The sequence below is a fragment of the Rana temporaria genome, chromosome 8 (assembly GCF_905171775.1).
Source record: "Rana temporaria chromosome 8, aRanTem1.1, whole genome shotgun sequence".
Taxonomy (NCBI): Eukaryota; Metazoa; Chordata; class Amphibia; order Anura; family Ranidae; genus Rana; species Rana temporaria.
Window position 1 is genome coordinate 112,550,660 of NC_053496.1, and position 22,906 is coordinate 112,573,565.

Genomic DNA, 22,906 nt, shown 5'->3' on the forward strand with positions numbered 1-22,906 from the left:
GACAGGAAATGGCATTTTAAAACCTGGATTACTGTATTTTGGAGGTCAAAAGGAAAAACTAGGTGAGTGATATTTAAATGCTCTAGCTTACAGCAATCAATTGATCTAATAAAAAACGAACCTTTAGTGTTCCTTTAAGCTTTGGCAATAAAACCTGGAAGCTGATTGGTTTCTATGCAGAGCTGCACCAGATTTTGTACTCTCTAGTTTTAGTAAATAATGCCTTTTGGGTGATATTTACTAGACTGCACTTCAGCTCCTACTTGCTTACCAGGGCTTAACCTCCCTGGCGGTATGATTATTTCAGATTTTAGGTGCTGAAAGCGGTACCATTATTTTGCATGGAAACTTGGCGTTTTACATTGTAGGCCTGTAATTCTTAGGAATATCTCACCTAAATCTGTCCGAACCAGAGTCTAGTAGGCATCTCGGGTATTATAAAGTTTGAAACACAAAATCATAAATTATAATATAATGCATAATAACAAATAATAATTTAATAATAATAATACTTTTTATTCAATACATTTTAGTAAATAATATAATCAAAAACACTGATTTTTTTTTGCTCAAACAAGGGTGCAATATTAGTAGTCATATTGCTTCAGTAAACGTCTCAGGTATGGAAGATTTTAAAACAAGGTACAGCGGAAATGGGTTTATTTTCGGATTTTCCTGTCTTATTTTTTAAGTTGGTGGAATTTGGTCCATAAAGTGACGGCCAGCCTGGCATTGCGGGTTCACAACGCCAGCAGCCTGACGTCCAGATCTGTTTACAGCTGTTGGCATCTGGTGCTTGAGAAATATGAGTTTGGCAACCTTCCACACAAAGTCCGCATGGACCATAGGCCTGTCACTCTTTTTTTTCCGGAGAAAGAATGCAGGCACTGTTCAAGAAGATATTTTATAATATCTTTTTGTTGCTTCCTCATAGCCTGGTTAGTTCTGTCCACACCTCCCATGGTATTGTTGTAAACCAACACGACCTGTGGCTTCATCACATCTTTCCATCTTTGGTGTGTACCATTACAGTTGAGGTGTTGTGAATTGTACTCATAAGGCACACGTCTTTTTTGTCCAGCCATCTCAGTGCCATCATTTTTCCTTTCTGCCAGGCAACTATTTCTCATGCCCCAAGCTTTTTATTGGCAAAGGTTGGTGGCATGTCACGCCGGTTAGCCCTAACTGTCCCATATGCATCCGTCTTGTTCAGAAGAAGGAACTCATAGAGTTCTGGGGACGTCTAAAAATTGTCTGTGGTGACACAGTAGCCCGGGTTCAGCAATGGCTCAATCAAAGAAAGAACCAAAGCGGTTGGCATTCCAAAACTGCTGAATCGATCGCAGAATTTGGTCCCTTTCCCGGTGTACAGGACCGAATTCCAGATGTACCCAGAGCTGGATTCACATAGCATAAATGACTTTATGCCAAATCGAGCGCGCTTTGATGCGATAAACTGTATCCAGCTAAGTCTACCTTTGTAGGCCATAAGACTTTCGTCAATGCTTATGTCTCTGTCTGGAACATAGGTCTGCTGGAAATTCAAAATTAGCTGATATGTAGCAGCTTGTTGCTTCTGGTTGCGATTCGTCTCCATAACAATTTTGGCAATAACTTCATCAATCAAAAAGAGCTTGAGGTATGCCAAGGTGTTGTCATCCTCAACATACACTTTGATTCCAGGTGCTCCTGTAAACGGAAATCTTGTGGGTGTTACATGCTCCGTATCGCATTTAATCGAGCACCAAGTCCGCACATCGCTGGGCACAGTCGCAGGATTGTCGTTAAAATCGCTTTCTGCGTCCGATGACAAACTTCCCCACAAGTCACTGTCACTCAACTCCTCTGCAAGCGATTCTGTATCGCTTTCACTGTTTTCCAGCAGGTCATTTTCCAACAGCGATTTTGAGGTGGAGTGTGTTTGTGCTTTATACTTTTTAAATTTACCGCCGGTTCCGCCCCCGTGTCGCGACTTTTGCAGGGAAGGGAATCAGGGGAACACGCAGTGCATCGGGCAGAATATCTGGGCCGCCGTACACTGGGGAAATACATCGCGGGATCCCAGGGACAAGGAAAGTAACCTCTTCCAGGATCCAGCGAGGCAATCCTGAGTGTGGCTCTGGGTTACAGATAATGGCACTGAAATCTCACTTCGAGCCACACTCGGGAATACCACTAGGCAGGTTAAATTACATTTCCCTTGGCTCCATCATACTAACAGAGGGGCCCAGGAGGTGGGAGCAGAGGAGTGACTTATTTAATTTTTGGAACATAGGCAGATAAAGTCATTGCCAATGTTCTGTTGCACCTTGGAGGTAGTGGATATGGGATTGGAGGGAGCCCCGTCAGAAAGGCTGTATAGGACCCCATGATTTTTAACAGCAGTCCTGCATTATTATAATAAAGTATAGATAGGTATACATCTCACTAAACTAAATGCAGTTTAGCCTAGGAAGGCTGGACGAGGCAGAAGGGAGATATCTCCACATGAGAGACATAGACGGTAAAAGAAAATGACAAATGTTATAACCCTTCCACACTTTATTGAAAAAAATGTTTTGCCATACACTTTAAGTACTACTGAATAATTATTAAACTGTTATGTTATGTAACTGTAATATTGTTAGTATGCATAATAAAATGTTGAGAAAATAATATATTGTTTGGCAAATATGTCTCCAATTTCAAGAAACATGGTAAAAAACAGAAATGATTAAAGCATTGCCACATGTTAACAGAGACTGTGCTTTTATGCTAGTGGCAAACATTTTCTTCTGTTCTATTTCCCAGTAACAAACAGCAGATATTAATCTTCACACTGGATGCAGGGTGCAACCAATGTGCAGTGTATGACATCCAACCCTATTGTATTATTTTTCGGCAGTTCTTAGGGCACTGCCCGAGGTCTGATATTTTATAGAGTAGCTAAAGAAAAATGAATATTCTCATCTTCACAATGATAATCTTCTTTTAAAGACAAAATCCATCACGTTGCACATTCACAATAAATGCTGCCTCCAGACCAATTTTCCCATGCATTACAACCATGTACCTCTATATATGTGACAGCACATTATTTGCTGTGAACATTTTATACATTAGAGCTACTGCAAGCAATTTAGAGCTGACGAGTTCCTCTGCATTTCCATGAACTCACTGAGGCTTTGAGCAAAATATGGAGTGCAAAAACTATTTTCCAGTTTCCTCAAACAAGGCTTCAGTTAAACTCACATTCGCTTTTCATTGGCATGCATTTTACTATTCAAGGTAACCATTACTGTCATTTTTTTTTGTATTTACACAGAGAACAAAATGCAATATCGATTTAGAATTTTGTGGTTACTTTACTTTGTCATTTTCGTATTTGCTAAAGACCTCTGTGGCACAAACACATTAAAAAGCTAGAGATTAACATCAAGCGCAGTTTTCTGATCACAATGAAATGTGTCATGCTATGATGTCTTTCATTACATGTTATAGTTCACATGCTGAATGCATCAGAATAGCAGATTATCAGACAGTGTAGTATGGGATGAAGAATGGAAAACTCTAAATGGCTACTGTATGAAGATGCAAAACTAAATTTATAGGACAAGCTCCCCCCAAAAAACTTTCAGAAATTAGGTCCAAAGTAATTTTCTTTGTATGTAAAAATAAGTAGGTAAATAGGAGCTCCAATAAAAGTGATCGATTAATGCAGATTGTAATCATTAAATGATAATAAACCCTTAGTTTAGGGAACTTTCAGCAGTTGCTGAGCATAGGTGTGCACAGCCTATTGCATTAGGATGTGCACCCCAAAGCTCAAACACATATGCATTTGACCATATTTACCAGCCTCTTCCCCACTCGCCATCCTGAAACAGTGGGAGAAAGGGGGATCAAGGGAGTACATGGGGGACCCGGGCAACAGAAGGAAAAGGAACAGGGTAAGGAGGGGTGGCATATATTAGTACCGATCCCCTATATTTTCCTCCTGTGGCAGCTGAATGTTGACAAAAGGGAGAGGAGGAGAAGCCTACTTTCAGCCTAAATTCCACCCCTGTCGCCTCTCCTGTGCACTTTCAGAGGACCGGCAATAAGGATTGCGGTTTACCTGTCACCTGCCCACCATTGACAGGTTGCCAATCCCAGGATTAGGGTGTGCCCAGGCACACCTGGCACACCCCTTGCGCACGCCTATGTTGCTGAGTATACAACATCTTCATCTTTTAATCCATTCCTATGTTCCAGTTTAAGCTGGTGAGATGACCACTTCCCCAGTTTTTCAATTTTTTTGTTTCAGTGTGGATCCTTTCTCTTGCAGCATCCTATGGAGCCACCTTTGCATGCAGGGACTAGAGCTGTGTCTCCCTACACTGTGTGCATCATTGGAAACACACAGCCTCATAGCCAGAGATGTCAATGCATCCCTGCTCCTCCCCTTTCCCCAGACTAGTTCCAGACTGCACTGTCCACTGTTAACTCTTGCCTGTGAAGACTGGAAGTTCAGGAAAGCAGCACTGAGATAGTAGGAGTCAGCACCTCTGCAAAATACAAATGCCAGGGTAAGAATTTTAACAAATATTTTACTGGAGAATGTATTTTATTTTATTGTGCTCAATGTGTTATGCTAAAATATGCTGCGAGTTAATATTACTTCAACCCTTAACAAATGTATTTTTTTAAATGTAAGCAGCAGAAGTACCTGAATTTCACTTGATATTAGCTTCTTGTAATCCACTGTACAGCGGGACCTGGGCCAGGAGAAAAAGACACAGCACAAGGATCCAGTCAGTTTTGCTTTAATGGTCATGTGTCAATGAGAAATGTGCTGATAGGAGAGATTAACGTGGTTCTAAAGGCTAAAGGTTTTTTACCTTCATGCATTTAATGCATGAAGGTAAAAAACTTTCTATGTGTAGTGGCTCCCCCAGCCTCCCCCCCCAATCCTTACTTGAGCCCCCTCTGATTCAGCAATGTTCACGATAGCCTCAGCTGTATGGGGATCTCCCTCCTCATTGGCTGAGATTGTAGCAGAAGCCTATTGGCTCCCACAGCTGCCAATCACAGCCAGTGAGCCAATGAGGAAAAAGTGGGGGCAGGGCAGAGATGTGGCTCTATGTGTCTTATGGATGCATAGAGCAGCAGTTTTGGAGTGAGCATGCAGTGGTGCCCCCAGGGCAAGTGGCTTTGTCTGGGGGGACTGCTTGAGGATGAGGAGCCAGAATCGCTGGCGGGGGGACCCAAAAAGAAGAGGGTCACAACTGCTCTCTGCAAAACCACTACACTGAGCAGGCAAATATAACATGTTTGTTTTTTTGTTGTTTTAAACAAAGCAGAGAAAAATCAGGTTTTAAAATCTGCCAGACAGACCATGCTGCTTGTCACAGTTGAATAATTCTCAGGTTTGGATGGACAGAAATACAAACAATTGGTAGGTAAAACAATTCCAATATTTGAAACTTAACATTGATAAAATGACATATTAATGATTAATAAATATCAGAGCTATGAAGACAATATTGCCAAACTGTATATGAGTTTATGCATTTTACAAGCACTAACTTAAAAGGGTTGTAAAGGTAAAAAAATGTTTCCCTAAATAGCTTCCTTTACCTTAGTGCAGTCCTCCTTCACTTACCTCATCCTTCTATTTTGCTTCCTGGTGTGGAGAAAGCATCTTGAGGGGGTAGGGGGCGAGCAAGAGGAGCAGGACGCCCACTAACACAAAGCCCCGTTCTCTATCTGCAACGTAGAGAGCGTCCTGACCTTCCTGCTCGCCCCCTCCCCCATCAAGAGGCTTTCTCCACACCAGGGAAAAAGCCTCCCATTACGGTGTGTAGTTACAGACAGAAGAACAGGGAGTGAGGATTTCTCAGAAGAAATAAGGACATTTAAAAGCAAAATTTAAGGATGAGGTAAGTGAAGGAGGACTGCACTAAGGTAAATGAAGCTATTTAGGGAAACAATTTTTTACCTTACAACCCCTTTAACTAGCTTAGCTATCATATGCTGCATGTGCAATATGTGTAAATATGGAAAACACATCTTGTGCTGGCATTTTCCAAGTGTTAAAAGACTGTCAAGACTGCCATAGACCTTGTAGTGTTCATGCAGGGCAAAGTCCATCTCCAGTAGCACATAAACTTCTCTACCTTGCTTCCCTGTTTATATGGTCAGCTTCCAGGATTGCTGTAATTACTCAATACTTTTGGGCATAGGTGTGCACAGCCTATTGCATTAGAGTGTGAACCCCAAAGGTCAAACATGTGAGAGGGTGTGTATGTATGCATAATATATACACACACATGTAAAACACATTTTAAAATGTATTAAACATGAACGATGTCAGTAGGGCAGAGGTTGGTGTCTGTAGTTTTTTATTTTTATTACTTTATTTTTGTATTATTTTTTACATTTTTTTAGGAGCCCCATTGGGGGGCTTTGGTGAAATATCAGCAGGGGGAATCTGCACTGCACGGGATGATTAGGGTGTGCCCAGGCACACCTGGCACACCCCATGCGCACGCCTATGTTTTTGGGTATGAACAAGCATATTACAGCGCTAGTGCATGGTAAAAGGCACTCCAAATCCAACTTGAGCCGACACAAAGCTGTTTTTCCTTGCTTCCTGTGAACAAGCAAAATGGTGGGGGAATAAGAGGAAAAAATGTATATGGTTTTGGGAATTAGGAAAATAATCCAAACCTGTTGATTTTCTAAGACAAATAATGCAGCGTACACACGATAATTTTTCGGGTTTTAAAAAGTTTTTCAGGCTCTAGAAAAAACAAAGTTTTTTTTCAACTTGATCATTAAAACGGTCTTGCCTACACACGATCATTAAAAAAAATTCTCTGGCAAAGCGCGGTGACGTACAACACGTATGACGGCACTATAAAGGGTGGGGCCACCCTTTGGGCTGCTTTAGCTGATTTTGTGTTAGTAAAAGTCAATTTGCGCTTTTCTGTCTGTCACAGCGTGATGAATGTGCTTACTCCATTACGAACGGTAGTTTTACCAGAACGAGCGCTCCCGTCTCATAACTTGCTTCTGAGCATGCGCGGATTTTTCACGTCGTTAAAGCCCACACACAACCATTTTTTACAACCCGAAAAACGACAACGTTAAACACGTTATGAAAAAATAGAGCATGTTCGGAAAAAAAAATTGCCAGTTTTTTAGAGCCCCGAAAAATGCTCTGAAGCCCACACACGATCGTTTTTAATGACGTTAAAAAAAACTTCATTTTTAGAACCTGAAAAACGGTTGTGTGTACGCGGCATTACAGTTTTACTTTGTTCACCCCAAATAATTGTATTAAGCCAACAGCACAGCTATGCCACTGCTTTAAAAAAAATAAATGCCCAGACAAAGTCCTGTTATTGGCCTTTCTTCCAATTACATAATTCACTCTGTATCATAATGCAAATAGAAGGAAATGGGACAAACTCTGCCCCATTTGTGAGGCTTGCAGTTTAAAATGCAGAAAAGTGTGAAGTAAACACTGCAGTGTCCAACAGATAACTGAAAACCACATCAGCTATCTGTTACAAATTGTCTCCTAAATTATACACACAGGGCCAGATTCAGGTACATTTGCAGCGGCGCAACGTTTCGAATTTACGTTACACCGCCGCAAGTTTTACGGGCAGGTGCTTGATTCACAAAGCACTTGCCTGTAAAGTTGCGGCAGCGTAAATCCCTCCGGCGCAAGCCCGCCTAATTCAAATGGGGCGTGGATCATTTAAATTAGGCACATTCCCGTGCCGAACGTACTGCGCATGCTCCGTTTCGAAATTTCCCGCCGTGCTTTGCGCGAAATGACATCGCACCAACGTAATTTTTTGAACGTCGACATGAGTTACGTCCTTTCCTATTCACGGACGACTTACGCAAAAAAATATATATATTTAAATTCGACATGGGAACGACGGCCATACTTTAACATGGCACATCTATCTATATGCCATGACATAGCAGCTTTAACTATACGCCGGGAAAAGCCGACTAGCGACGACGTAAGAGAATGCGACGGCCGCGCGTATCTTCGTGAATCGCCGGAAACAGCTAATTAGCATACCCGATGCAGAAAACAACGCAAACTCTACCCAGCGGGCGCCGAAGTATTACACCTACGATCCGAAGGCGTATGAAGCAGTACGCCTGTCGGATCGAAGCCAAAAGCCGTAGTATCTTGGTTTGAGGATTCAAACTTAAGATACGACGCCGCAAATTTGAAAGTACGCCGGATTATCAGTAGATACTCTGGCGTACTTCTGTGAATCTGGCCCACAGGGTCAGTAATACAAATACAAAAATGTTTACCTTGTTAAGTACGTATTGTTGTATTTTAAAATGTATACACAAATGACAAACTTCAAAGGGGAAAAAAACAGCCTAATAAAGATAAAACAACAAAACCAGCTTTTACTGTAATATTCAACTTCAATCTAGAGATTTCACCCACAGTACTTTTCTGCCACTAGATGTCCTCAGTCTGAACCAACTTCCTTCACAGTCCTTCAGGACCAACCCCAATCTTTGAATGGACAGTGAAAGAAAAAGCAGCAAATAAATTAGATAATTTTTCTTTCACTCTGCTTCTTTTTTTTTATATCAGCATGTGTCTTTTCAGTGCATGACCTAAATGACTCGTACTAATTCTTCAGCTCACACTTAAATTCTGGTGTACAGGGATGGCAAAAGACTAATACCAGGTCTAACTCAGGTACTTACACTGCTCACATTTATAAAAATACAAACAATGATGTATAAATGATTACAGAGATGCATTAATTGGTGCCTTTTATATCAGCCTACAGTCCACCTTTAAGGCTCTTTCACACGTCAGCTCAGTTTTTTAGATCAGTTTTTTTTTTCATCAGTTGATCAGTTTTTCCATCAGTTTTTCGTCTGTTTTTCGTCCGTTTTCCGTCAGTTTTTCATCAGTTTTTCCATCAGTTTTTCCATCAGTTTTTCCATCAGTTTTTCCATCCATTTTTTCATCCGTTTTTTTTTTGGGGGGGGGCTTTTTACATATTTTGATGAAAAACGGATGTTAGCGGATCGGATGGTAAACGGATCATCCGCTAACGTCCGTTTTTCGTCCGTTCCGTTTTTTTGACGGAAGAAAAATAGGGTTTTCTTCCGTCAAAAAATCGGAACTTAACGCAGACGGATGCTAACGGACGTTAGCGGATGCTCATCCGCTAATGGACGTTAACCCATAGGGAAGCATTGTGGTCCATTAACGGACGTCCAAAAACGGACGAACGGAACGGACGTGTGAAAGAGCCTTAAGAGTCAATTGGAAGATGCTGGCTATATTGCATTATATTGTAACTAGTATTTAAGGTAAATTCCAAAATTAAACACAAAACACTCTTGTAGTGCCCCCCCCCCCCCACACACACACACACCATACTTCATGGGTTAAGTGGATGGTAATTCTTTGTTATTTTTATCAGCTTAGGTACAGTCACATGATTCAGAAGCAGCAGCTCCCTTGTGTAATCGATCACTCCACAACTGATCTGAATTCTGACAGTCAAGACGTCACCCACCAGGCCGATTGCCTATACTTTGTCAGCTTTCCCTCCCTTCACCTGTGGCAGCTTATCACTGACACAGGGAAGCTTACAGTAAGCTTCTTTAACACGTGACTGCTTTGAACTGGATTACAAAATGGTCTTTCCAAAGATCTCTTTTATATACTGTAGGCTATACAGCAAAGGTAAGGGGCGGGGCAGGCAACATTTTTACCAATACTTATAGTAAGGCAGGCCATAGATTAGTCAGGTTCTTTGTTCAACCAGCAGGTTGAATGAGAAAAATGTACTTTATTCTCCCATCCACACAGGATGTGATTGAGGTGGATGGGGGAATTCTCCACGCTGAGCAGGGAGACTCTGCTAGGGCGGTTGTACAGAACTTGATCAGTATATCGACTTCTGTACAACCTTCCTACCCAAACATGTATAACAATTTGGCTGGTCCCTGCTGAACCTGCACATTTTTTATCCATATATGGCTGGTTTTGGCCTTTTCCATCACCTTAAAGTGATTTTAAAGGTTTAATTTTTTTTTTTAAATAACAAACATGTCATACTTACCTCCACTGTGCAGATCGTTTTGCACAGAGTGGCCCTAAATGCCGTCTTCTGGGGTCTTCCAGCATCTCTTGAAGCTCCTCCCTACATCAGATAACCCCCTAGGAAAAGCGTTCTCCCGGGGGGGTTACCTCGCGAACACGCTTCCGAGTCCAGCATTCAGCGTACATAGCCGCCGAATGCAGGACTCTGCCCCAGCCCCCCCCCCCCCCGGCGCCCACATCATTAGATTTGATTGACAGCAGCGGGAGATAATGGCTGTGCTGCTATCAATCTATTCAATCAAGAGCCAAGAACCCCAGGTGCCGTGGGACACTACAGGGCTCAGGTGAGTAAAACGGGGGGCGGTGACTGCCAGAAGTTTTTTCACCTTAATGCATAGGATGTATTAAGGTGAAAAAACAGGAGGTTTTACTACTACTTTAAGTCTAGGGGTAGATTCATATTGTGTAATACTTATCTTATTCTTCTGACAGACTTCTAGTGCACACCTCTTCTCTCCAAAGCTCTGCATAGTGGGTGGTCTTTGCCATCCTGACATATAATGCAAGACTATTTGTCCTACATTTTAGTTGATGATATCAGTGTGCAACCGCAGGGTGGAGCATACTAGAGAAGAGGCTGCCGGAATTTGGTTGCACAATGTGGATTGGTTAATAAAGTAAGTACTTCAGCTTATCCCTCAATCCCTAGACCTAACAAGTATTTAATCTTTGCAGTGCAGGTGATCTTACTGCAAAGTTTTCTTGTCTTGTTTTGATACAGAAGAAAAGATAAATCTTGAAATATGCAGGGAGTAATTTTTGCATGAACTGACCCTTTCATATTAAGTATATCATATATAGACTTCTTCCCTGAACCTTAAAACAATATTTTAATAAGTTAAAAAATACAGCCATGTTCATCTGACAGATAACAGAACTAAGAAAAAATGAAAAACTATAATGAACTTCAATTATATAAACCAATTTCTACAGAATAGATTGACAATTAAATCATTTTGTGGAATTAATGGAGTATATTAAGCATATAGCTTGATGACATTCCCTTGGTTCTAGAACATCTAACTCACTAAAGCATTACCTTAATGTTTCAGGAAACAGAAATTATCATTATAGTACAGATGGCACTCCACATAAATGGCTTAAATGGGAGCCTCCTGTGACAGCTCAGAAAAATATTGCCACAGAGTTAACTGTCAACAAGTAGAACCTACACACTTCAAAGAAACAACATATTAAAAAAGAATAATAAGCAGAAGGTTACATAGGTTGGAAAAAAGAAGATGGCCCGGATCCACAAAGCAGTTACGCTGGCGTATCTATTGATCTATTTTTTTTATGTCGTTTACGTAAGGCTTTTTTCGGCGTAACGTTACCCCTGCTCTATGAGGCATACGCAATGTACACAATGTTCAGTATGGACGTCGGGCCAGCGTAGAATTTTCCGTCGTTTAGGTAAAAAGTTCCCGAATAGGGCTTTGTGTAAATTACATTAACGTCGTCTAGGCATTGAGCGGGCGTAATTTAATTTGAAAATTTGACGTGATACTGAGCATGCGCGTGCATGCGCCGTACGAAAAAAAGCGCCATTTACGTGGGGTCAAGCATACTTTACATAAAACACGCCCCCCTGTTCATCATTTGAATTCTGCGCCCTTACGCCGGGAGATTTACGCTACGCTGCCGTAACTTTAGAGTGCTTTGTGAATACAGCACTTGCCTCTCAAAATAGCGGGGGCGTAGCGTAAATACGATACGCTACGCCTGCTTAAAAATATGCCGGTCTACGTGGATCTGGCCCGATGTATTCTCAAGTTCAAACTTAAAAAAAAATGTCAAAAAAATGAATGGGGAAAGTGGGGAAGGAGGAAATGCAGTTAAGTCACTGATTGATAAGTATCCTGAATGGTGGGTACCTATAAAGGGTCACACGTCAAATGACGGTGCTGTTACTGTAACCATGTATTCATAGAAGTAAATTCATAGAAGGAATAAGTGTGGGGAAAGGGGAAGAGTCTAAGGGAAGACTGAAAGTTTAGATAAGTGGGTTACTTTAGGTAACAGGAAATGACCAAGAAACTAAATTAATAAATGTATCAAAAAAGTTTATTTAGCACAAATATATGTGCGATTTAGAAAATAGTAAGATTTGATAAAAACCATTGAATTCAACGAGTTCCGTTGCACATGAAAGTTGACTGACAGGACTAACAAGGACAACAATTAAAAAAAAATGGCAAGTTCCCTCCTACTGGAGGACATTAACCACTTGCCGTCGCCGCACCGTCGAAATACGTCCACAAGGTGGCTCTGCTGGGCGAGAGCACGTAATATGACGTCCTCTCTCCCAGCCGCCACTAGGGGCGCGCTCGCGCCGCCGGAGGCGCGCGCGCACGCCCCCCGCTCGCCCCCGACTCCCGTGCGTGTGCCTGGCGGGCGCGATCGCCGCCGGGCACACGCGATCGCTCGGTACAGAGCGGGGACCGGGAGCTGTGTGTGTAAACACACAGCTCCCGGTCCTGTCAGCAGGGGAAATGCTGATCTTCGGTTCATACAATGTATGAACCGAGGATCAGTGTTTCCCCTAGTGAGGCCACCCCCCCCCCCCACAGTAAGAACACACCCAGGCATACTTAACCCCTTCCCCGCCCCCTAGTGTTAACCCCTTCACTGCCAGTGGCATTTTTATAGTAATCCAATGCATTTTTATAGCACTGATCGCTATAAAAATGCCAATGGTCCCAAAAATGTGTCAAAAGTGTCCGAAGTGTCCGCCATAATGTCGCAGTACCGAAAAAAAAAATCGCTGATCGCCGCCATTACTAGTAAAAAAAATATAATAAAAATGACATAAAACTACCCCCTATTTTGTAAACGCTATAACTTTTGCGCAAACCAATCAATAAACGCTTATTGCGATTTTTTTTTTAGAAAAATATGTAGAAGAAAACGTATCGGCCTAAACTGAGGAAAAAATATGTTTTTTTATATATTTTTGGGGGATATTTATTATAGCAAAATGTAAAAAAATATTCATTTTTTTCAAAATTGTCGCTCTATTTTTGTTTATAGCGCAAAAACTAAAAACCGCAGAGGTGATCAAATACCACCAAAAGAAAGCTCTATTTGTGGGAAAAAAAGGACGCCAATTTTGTTTGGGAGCCATGTCGCACGACCGCGCAATTGTCTGTTAAAGCGACAGAGTCCCGAATCGCAAAAAGTACTCTGGTCTTTGGGCAGCAATATGGTCCGGGGGGTAAGTGGTTAAACTCACAGCCTGCTCTTGGATCTTTGCACCCGTTCCTGCATGCATCTTAAATTTTGACATGCAGCTGTATTTGTCTAGGTCTGTGCAGCTGCTGTGTCTGCACCTGCATCCACATCTATAGGCTACATTATATATTATATTTATTACCATATTAATTGAATTTAATTTATTGGATTTATTAATTATTAATGTATTATGGTTACATAGATCTCCCTACGGGGATTGTGACATCTAATTTAGTTACACAACATCATACACATGTTCATGCCTCATCTAAAGTCCCAAAACCCATTCTCTTTCTCTTTTTACACATCTATAGGCTGCCTCCATGCAGCTCCAGGTAGATGCAGGTGCAATTACAAAGGCTGTCTGCATGTAGAACGGTTGTCAATGCCCATATGAAAGTATCCTAATTGCCAGCATGTTTCATGTGTACCTTCTGATCCCTCTCAATCCTGTCCTTTAAGAAAAGCATCCTCTTTAACTGACCCCCACAGCCACTATATTTTGTTAGACTGTAAGTTTGCAGATTTTCCACTAACTTCTGCTGAATGTACCTATCTCTGATCAAGAGCAATTTCTATATCAAGTTTTAGTTCAATTGCAAACTTTCCCCCCACCTTTTATGGTGATTGAAAGGGACTTTAACATGGGCATGTCTCCATCTAAAGATAGAAAGGTGTTATTCCAAACTACAGCATCAAAACAAGTACTAAACAAGTACTAAACTTATCTACCTTCTCTTGTAAACTTATTAGAAACCATTGCTTATTTGATGCTTGGAGGATTAGGCATCCCCTGCATAAAGAATGTATCCATCTATGCCAGTTCTTGCACTAACACCACAGGTGACCTGCACAAGGAGGGTCCAAAAGCTCAATATGATTCCAGTATTGAAAGGGTTAATCTTTAATATCACCACAACCTTGCTGCTCTCACAACCAGCAGGCACTGAAAACTGCAAGCACATAAACAGCAGAAAAGAGCGCACAGGCTCTGGTGCAATACCCCTTATTTTTGTATTTATTTTTTTTTATAAAAATGCACTCACAAGCAAAGATAAATTGGAGCTTATAAATCACATCTCCCCACCATGGTACTGTGCACCAAAATCCTCTTATATCCTCCATAATAGGAGCTCCAGCTGATAGTGTGGATGTGGCAGCAGTCCTGGACTGAATGAAGCCGCCACTATGTTTAATCACAGACAGTTCACATATATAGGAAGCCTTCCGGAGTACCGTGATACGATTACGTAGCTGCTGTTGAAGTTGAGCTGTTGCTTTGGCAACATGTTTCGAAGGGCATGGACTCCTTTATCATGTCCACCTTGCACATTGTGCTCTCTTCCCTTCTGTTTGTATAAATAATTTAGCTCCTACTCTAATCCCTATAATATGTACTCTAGATTAGACTTCTTTTTTATCTTGGTTCTTTTGATTACCTATTCAGCTGGAGCTACAAAAAAAACATGATTTGATCCTGCCTTAATCATCCTAAACCTAGTTATCATCAGCTCCTTTGCTAAACTTGCCACTGGTGTCTGAATAAACACCTTTTACAAGTTGACAATATTTGACAACAACCAGACCAGGACCTGACAGAGCTCCTCCAGTTCTGTACAGAAACCTTCCACTCTGGGAAGCCCATAAAGCATATGTTAGGGGTTAATGAATCTCTGCAAGCATCTGATTAAAAAGAGCTGCAAATTAGACAAAAATCTCTCTTCTACATTTGTTGCATACGGTGGTACAACAACTCTTCCAAAAATCTAAAATCCTACAGTACTTCACCTGCAGGTGGTTACCAAATTGAGAGATAAAGTAAAAACCTTACTTACTTACAATTATCTGTTCGTTTGACGGTTCCCTCACCTACTGCCCTCAAGCTAAGACATACATAGAATTTCATCATCTGATTTAAGCATTTTAAATACTGTTGTAACCCTGGAGGAACTCTTGCAGGTTATTAAACATTTACTTACACATAAAACCACTGGACCAGATGGTCTCCTATATACTAATTGCAAAACATCTTTGCCTACCCTGGTCCCACACCTAATTGCATTAAGTTAATTTATTTTTATCCCTCATTCTCAGTTTGTGCACTCCTTCATATCTCTAAAAATGAAGCCTGAGAATGATCCAGCTTCCCCAGCCAACTCTCAGCCAATAGCCCTGCTCAAATCTGCAAAGATTCTGGCCAATATACTATCTCTAATACTTCCCAAAGTTACCCACAGGGACTAAGAAGGTTTGGTATCCACCAGGCAAGTGGGTGACAATAATAGACAACCTATAGTTCCCTGCTTTATTGCTTAGTTTAGATGTCCAAAAAGCATTTCATATGCTAGGCTGGCCATATAGGTTTTCCACCTTGTTACAATATGGATTCAAAGGTCTTTTTTTTTTTTTTACAGAATTGTGGGCCACCTGTCTCAGGTTAAACTATTCTTGATGAGTATTGGCACTCAACTTGCTCACTGATATGGTCTAAAATCCCCAGAAACTAAACAACAGTGCATTGCTCCTATGTTTTTGACATTGTGGATGTAGAATAAATGTAATCAGTAGCACTCTCTTGTTTTACCTTTGCCTCAAATTAACATTTTGTTTAATCCTGTAGTTCAATTTGTTTCATTCCGAAACATAAATCAGACACATTTTTCTTTATTCAAATGTATCTAAATTCCAAATCACAATAGTAACCAATGTAAACAAATGCTCCAAAATAACTTAACTAAATTAATTTTAAATAACAAAATGTTAAATCGAATTAGACAGCCACATTCAAATTGACCAAAAATTCAGTCCAATTTAATTAAATTTGGTAGAATTCAGGAAATTCAAATTGAATTTGAAAACGAATATACAAAACAAAATGAATTCCCGAAAACAAATTTAGTGAATTGGACTAAACAAAATTATTAAATCTAAAATTAAATATTTTTTTTTCTTTCTGCAGATGTCAAATATCCAGTAATCCCAGATAGTGTGTCCTATGGATGTATGTTGCCCAGGGCTGAGGCTGCAATTTTCCAATTGCTCCATCTCAATAACCCCATGACGTGCAAACTACGCTCTTTTGAAGACCTATGTACTCCTAAACATTTACTTGCCCACCTCTATTAGTCTTGTATCCAGATAAAACACTTCATTATGTCCAGAATGCTATCTCTTTTACTTGAGAGGCCCACAAAATGTGAACACATATATAGCCAAGACCCCCACCTATTACACATTATCTCTTCCGTTTCAATATTTTTATTAAAAGTTTTTTACAAAGAGTATAAAGAGTAAAAGTCATATAGTCTCGAGCCCCATGTTACCTAGAAAGAATTCTCTCGAAAGCACCACTCCCAGGCATATCCGAGGCACTTAATTGCGGACATATGAATTTATACACGAACATTATCATACCAACAACAATATTTTACAGAGACTACAAGTACACCTATACAGTTAATTTATTATGGCATAATATTTGCATAGAAACCAATGTGGGCCAATGGAGTTTTGGATTCACCCTCTGTATTTGGAAGAGAAGGTGCCCTCCTCCATGGGGAAGGGGCCCCCTATTTTCCCTTACTAGAATTCCCTTACTACAATTATCAATAATTCTCCTGGTCTGATCTGATGCCTGGTTGTTAGGGACAAATCCTGCTTGGTCAGGATGTATGTTGTGTGCAAGGAAGTTCACCCTAAAGACTAGTACTTTTGACATTATTTTCAGATCTGCATTTATCAGCGAAATTGGGTGGTAATTAGAGCAATCACCGTGGTCCCTTCCCGGTTTCGGTAAGACGTACAGTATATCCCCTCTCCCTTTTAAATGTAATCTCTATGAGCAGGGCCCTCCTGTCCCTTCTGTATTGAAGTGATTGATAATAATAGTACATGACAATTGTATACTAACATTGGTTAAGGTCAAGGTTGACTATAAATACAATATTTTACCAGAAGTATTGGGACGCATGCCTTTACACTCACATGAACTTCAAAGGCATTCCAGTCTTAGTCCATTGGGTTCAATATTGAGTGGGCCCATCCTATAACAGCTTCAACTCTTCTTTAAAGGCTGTCCACAAGGTTTAGGAATGTGTCTAGAGGAATCTTTGACCATTCTGCCAGAAGCACATTTGTGAGGTCAGGCACTAATGGACGAGGCCTGGCTCGCATTCTCTGCTCTAATTCATCCCAAATGTGTTCTATCAGGTTGAGGTCAGGACTCTGTTCAAACCAGTCAAGATTCTCCACCCCAAACTTGCTCATCCATGTCATTATGGATCTTGCTTTGCGCACTGGTCCAAATCATTTGTTGGAGGGGGAATTATGGTGTGGGGTTGTTTTTCAGGGCTTGGACTTGGCCCCTTTATTCCAGTGAAGAGAGCTCTTAAGGCATCAGCCTACCAAGACATTTTGGACAATTTCATGCTCCCAACTCTGTGGGAACAGTCTGGGGATGGCCCCTTCCCGTTGCAACATAACTGCGCACCAGTGCACAAACCAAAGTCCATAAAAACAAGGATGATCGAGTTTGGGGTGAAGGAAATTGACTGGCCTGCACAGAGTCCTGACCTCAACCCTATAGTACACCCTAGGGAAGAACTAGAGCGGAGACTGCAAGCTAGGCGTTTTTGTCCAACATCAGTGCCCGATCTCACAAACGCACTTCTGGGAGAATGATCAAAACATTCCTATAACCACACACCTAACCCTTGTGGACAGCCTTCCAAGAAAAGTTGAAGCTGTTATAGCTGCAAAGGGTGGGCCAATGCAATATTGAACCCTACAGACTAAGACTGGGATGCCATTAAAGTTCATGTGTGTGTAAAGGCAGGTATCCCAATACTTTTGGTAATAAAGGGCCATATCCTCAAAAGGGATGCGCCGGCGTAAGCCGTCGTATCCCTGGTTCTAACTTTGGAACTGATCCACAGAATCAGTTTTCCAAAGTTAGGCAGAAGATCCGACATCTGCCGGATCTTAGGATGCAGTACCGCATCAGCCGCTGGGGGCATTTGGAGTCGAAATGCCGCTTCTGATATGCAAATTAGCACTTAGGGCGATCCACAAAGCTTTTCAGCTTCGTTTTTTCGCCGTAAGTTTTAGTTTGCAAGTGTAAAATTAGGGCTGCTTTTACATGGTGTAAAGTTAGTAACACCATGTAAAAGCACATTTAAGCGACGGCATTTGGTATGCATTCCTGAGGGAGAACTCCACGGCAATTTGTAAAATCAAAACCGGCATGGGTTCCCCCCCAGGAGCATACCAGGCCCTTAGGTCTGGTATGGGTTGTAAGGAGACCCCCCCTACGCCGAAAAATCGACGTAGGGGGTCCCCCTACAATCCATACCAGACCCGTATCCAAAGCACGCTACCCGGCCGGTCAGGAAAGGGAGTGGGGACGAGCGAGCGCCCCCCCCCCCTCCTGAGCCATGCCAGGCCGCATGCCCTCAACATGGGGGGGTTGGGTGCTCTGGGGCAGGGGGGCGCACTGCGGGCCCCCCACCCCAGAGCACCCTGTCCCCATGTTGATGAGGACAGGACCTCTTCCCGACAACCCTTGCCGTTGGTTGTCGGGGTCTGCGGGCAGGGGCTTATCGGAATCTGGGAGTCCCCTCAAATAAGGGGGCCCCCAGATACCGGCCCCCCACCCTAAGTGAATGGATATGGGGTACATCGTACCCCTACCCATTCACCTGGAGGCAAAAAGTTAAAGTTATTAAACACACAACACAAGGGTTTTTAAAATAATTTATTAGTCTGCTCCGGAGGCCCCCCTGTCTTCTTTATTAGCTCTAATACCAGGGGGGCTTCTTCTTCCACTCTCCGGGGGACTTCTCCGCTCTCCGGGGGGGGTTTCTTCTTCCGCTCTCCAGGGGGGGGGTCTTCTCCGCTCTCTGGGGGTCTTCTTCTATCTTCGCCGCTCTCCGCTGTTGACTCGGCGCACCCCGATTCTTCTGCAGCTGTCCGGTGCCTTCTTCTTCAGCGCTGGCTGCCTGCTATCTTCGTGTGTTAGCTCAATTACTAACAGGCAGCCAGCGCGGTCTTCTGTGACATCACCTTCTTCTCTTCTGTTCTTCTCCCCTCTTCCGATGTTGACACGTCGCCTCTTGTCACTGCAATGATGGAAGCGCGCCTTGCATCCCATTTATATAGGCATCACCGTCCCATCATGCTCCGGTAGGTACCCACGGCAAGGGTTGTCGGGAAGAGGTCCTGTCCTCATCAACATGGGGACAGGGTGCTCTGGGGTGGGGGGGCCCGCAGTGCGCCCCCCTGCCCCAGAGCACCCAACCCCCCCATGTTGAGGGCATGCGGCCTGGCACGGCTCAGGAGGGGGGGGGGGGCGCTCGCTCGTCCCCACTCCCTTTCCTGACCGGCCGGGTAGCGTGCTTTGGATACGGGTCTGGTATGGATTGTAGGGGGACCCCCTACGTCGATTTTTCGGCATAGGGGGGGTCTCCTTACAACCCATACCAGACCTAAGGGCCTGGTATGCTCCTGGAGGGGGGGAACCCATGCCGGTTTTTTCTTTGAAAATTGGCATGGAGTTCTCCCTCTCAGGAATGCATGCCGAGCGACGCTGTCAATTTTTTTATAATTATTTGTTTTCCCGGCGCGTATATTTTTTTCACCCGTCGCAACTTTAGTGTCCCGTCGCAATCCACAAAGCCCGGCGTAAATTACGTTCGCGCGCTGCACGTCGGGAAAATTACGTCACACGCATGCGCAGTACGGCCGGCGCGGGAGCGCGCCTCATTTAAATTTTAAACGCCCCCCCGGAGAGGAGGACCGCCTTGCGACGGAGGCACTTAAATTACACGGCGTGTAATTTCTAGGTAAGTGCTTTGTGGATCAGGCACTTAGGTAGAAATTTTAAGTCAGTGTAACTTAACTGCTGAAAGTTAAGTTACGCCGCCTGGCTGAGGATTTGGCCCAAAGTGTATAATGTTGCATTATATCTCTATAAACCTAGAGGATTTCTCAGATACATAACACATTTTATATGGTAAACCAGCTGTACTTTAATTCTTCTTTAAATCTGTAATCAGTATTTGTGATACTAAATGAAAAAAAAATGAAAATACAAATGATTTTTTTGTTGTGACCAGAGAAATACTGAAGCCCTGTACACGCGACTGGGAATCCCGTCGGGAAAAAAAACGTTGGTGTTCCCGATGGAATTCCTGGCAGGCTTGCCCTGAAAGCCGTGTATTCACATGGCCACACAAAAAACGCCATTCTTTTGAATGGCAAGAACACAGTGACGTCATCGACTACAACGAGCCAGGGTCTCATCACATCCGATTCCTTCTCCGCCATCTTGCTACACCCCACACTATCGTTGTATGCTACCGCGTATGCGCCAAAGTGTTATCGAGCATGCACTGTTTTTCTACCCTGTAATAAAGCATACCGACGACCGGTTTTCTCGGCAGGAAACACTCTGCTGGGAATCCCAACAGGAAAATAGAGAGCAGGGTTCTCTATTTTCCAGTTGGGATTCCCAGCTGTTTTCCTAAAGAGATTCCTGGCCAAATGCTCTCCTGGCAGTTTTCCTGCCGGGAAAACTGGTCGTGTGTACAAGGCCTGAGAGTATAGTTTAGTGCCCACCTTCCTTCTTATTCTTTTGATTATGACTCTCCAGGTTTTTACCTTGCAAATATCCAATCTTCATAACCTTATATCACCTAAATTGTGTTACACACTTATTAAAGCTAAACTTAACCTTGAATTTAAATCAGTTAAATATATTCCAAGTACAAGAAAACAAAGGAGTTCAATGTCCTACGATTCATGTTATTTAAAAATCATCCACAGTCTGAATAGGAAAGCATGTTTCATACAAGCAGCTGCCGAGTCGGATCCTTGCTCTCTGTGGGAAAGCAGTGGTCCCATTGCAGAGGTTTTACATGACCCTACTGAGCCAGGCATATAGTTCTGCAATCAGCAAAGTTTATGCTCCCCACTGAATGAAGAGCTCTGGCTCTGACTCAGCAGGAGCTGTTGGACCTGTGCAAAGAGATCCCTGCTTTTCCACAGAGAGCAAGGGTCCTACTCTGCAGCATGCTGGCAGGCACAAGCTTTTATAATAACGTTGTAGCTTATTTTTATAACATTCAATTTTTATTTAGTTATCAGAACAAAAAATAACAAATAAAGACAAGTAAAGTAAAGTATAACAGGATTCACACTATTACAGTTACATAGTATAGAGAATTCATTTTTGATAAATACGTTGTCCTAAAAGGATTGTCCTAAATCTTTTTCCCATTTATACATATTAGGTTCTTCTCATATTTAGGATACTGAGAAAAAAATTTATAGAAGAAAGCTATACTTTTATGTTTTACAGGTTTGTTAATGGCGAGGTTTGACCAAATTAAAAATGGAACTTCAAAATCTTGATGTGGATCAAAGATTTGCAGACGGTTAAGCTTATTTAACTTATCATCAATTGTGGCTTTGTATCCTGAGAGGGACGGTGTACGTAAAAGCCCTCAGCAATCCATTTGTTCATCGAGAGTTGGCCTCTACAGTGGTCAAGGGCTCTGAGTGGTATAGGTATTTTTTGTAAATGCCCTAGATCATGTAAGTTTGAGACAAGAAACTTCCGTACTAACAGGGTAGTTTTAATGGAAAGCAATTTAGGAACTATGAGCCAGATCCACAAAAGGGATACGCCGGCGTATCTACTGATACGCCGTTGTATCCCTGTTTCTATCTATGCGACTGATTCACAGAATCAGTTACGCATAGATATTCCTAAGATCCGGCAGGTGTAATAGTTTTACACTGTCGGATCTTAGGATGCAGTACCGCGGCCGCCGCTGCGGGCATTTCTCGTTGAAATTACGCTTCGGGTATGCAAATTAGCACTTACGGAGATCCACAAAGCGGTTTCCCTTCGTGAAGTCTCTGTAAATTGTTAGTTTGCAAATGCAAAGATAGGGTACCTTTTACAAAGTGTAAAGTTAGTACACTTTGTAAAAGTATACCCTTCTTTCCCGCGACGCTGTCAATTTTTTTTACATTTTTTTTTCCCGCCGCATCTCTTTTTTTTCCCGACGCAACTTTTTTTACCCGGTGCGATTCACAAAACTCGGCGCAACGTAACTTTGCGGAAAGCACGTCGGGAAAATCGCGTCGGGAGCATGCGCAGTACGTCTGGCGCGGGAGCGCGCCTAATTTAACTGGGACTCGCCCCATTAGATTGGGCCCGCCTTACGCCGGACGGATTTAAGTTACACCGCTGAAAATTTCTAGGTAAGTGCTTTGTGGATCGGGCACTTAGGTAGAGATTTTGCGGCGGTGTAACTTAAATAGAAAAAGTTAAGTTACGGCCGCTCGTTGTGGTTTTGGCCCTATGACCTTAGGGAATATAATGTAAGCCACTGACAGGTCAAATAAATAATTTCCCTTGGTGATTTCTCTTTCAATGGATAACCACAGCTTATCGTCATTTGGGAAGAACCAGTATTTCATTTGATCTAAAAGTGTTCCATAGTGGTGTTTATGCATATCGGGTAAGTTCAT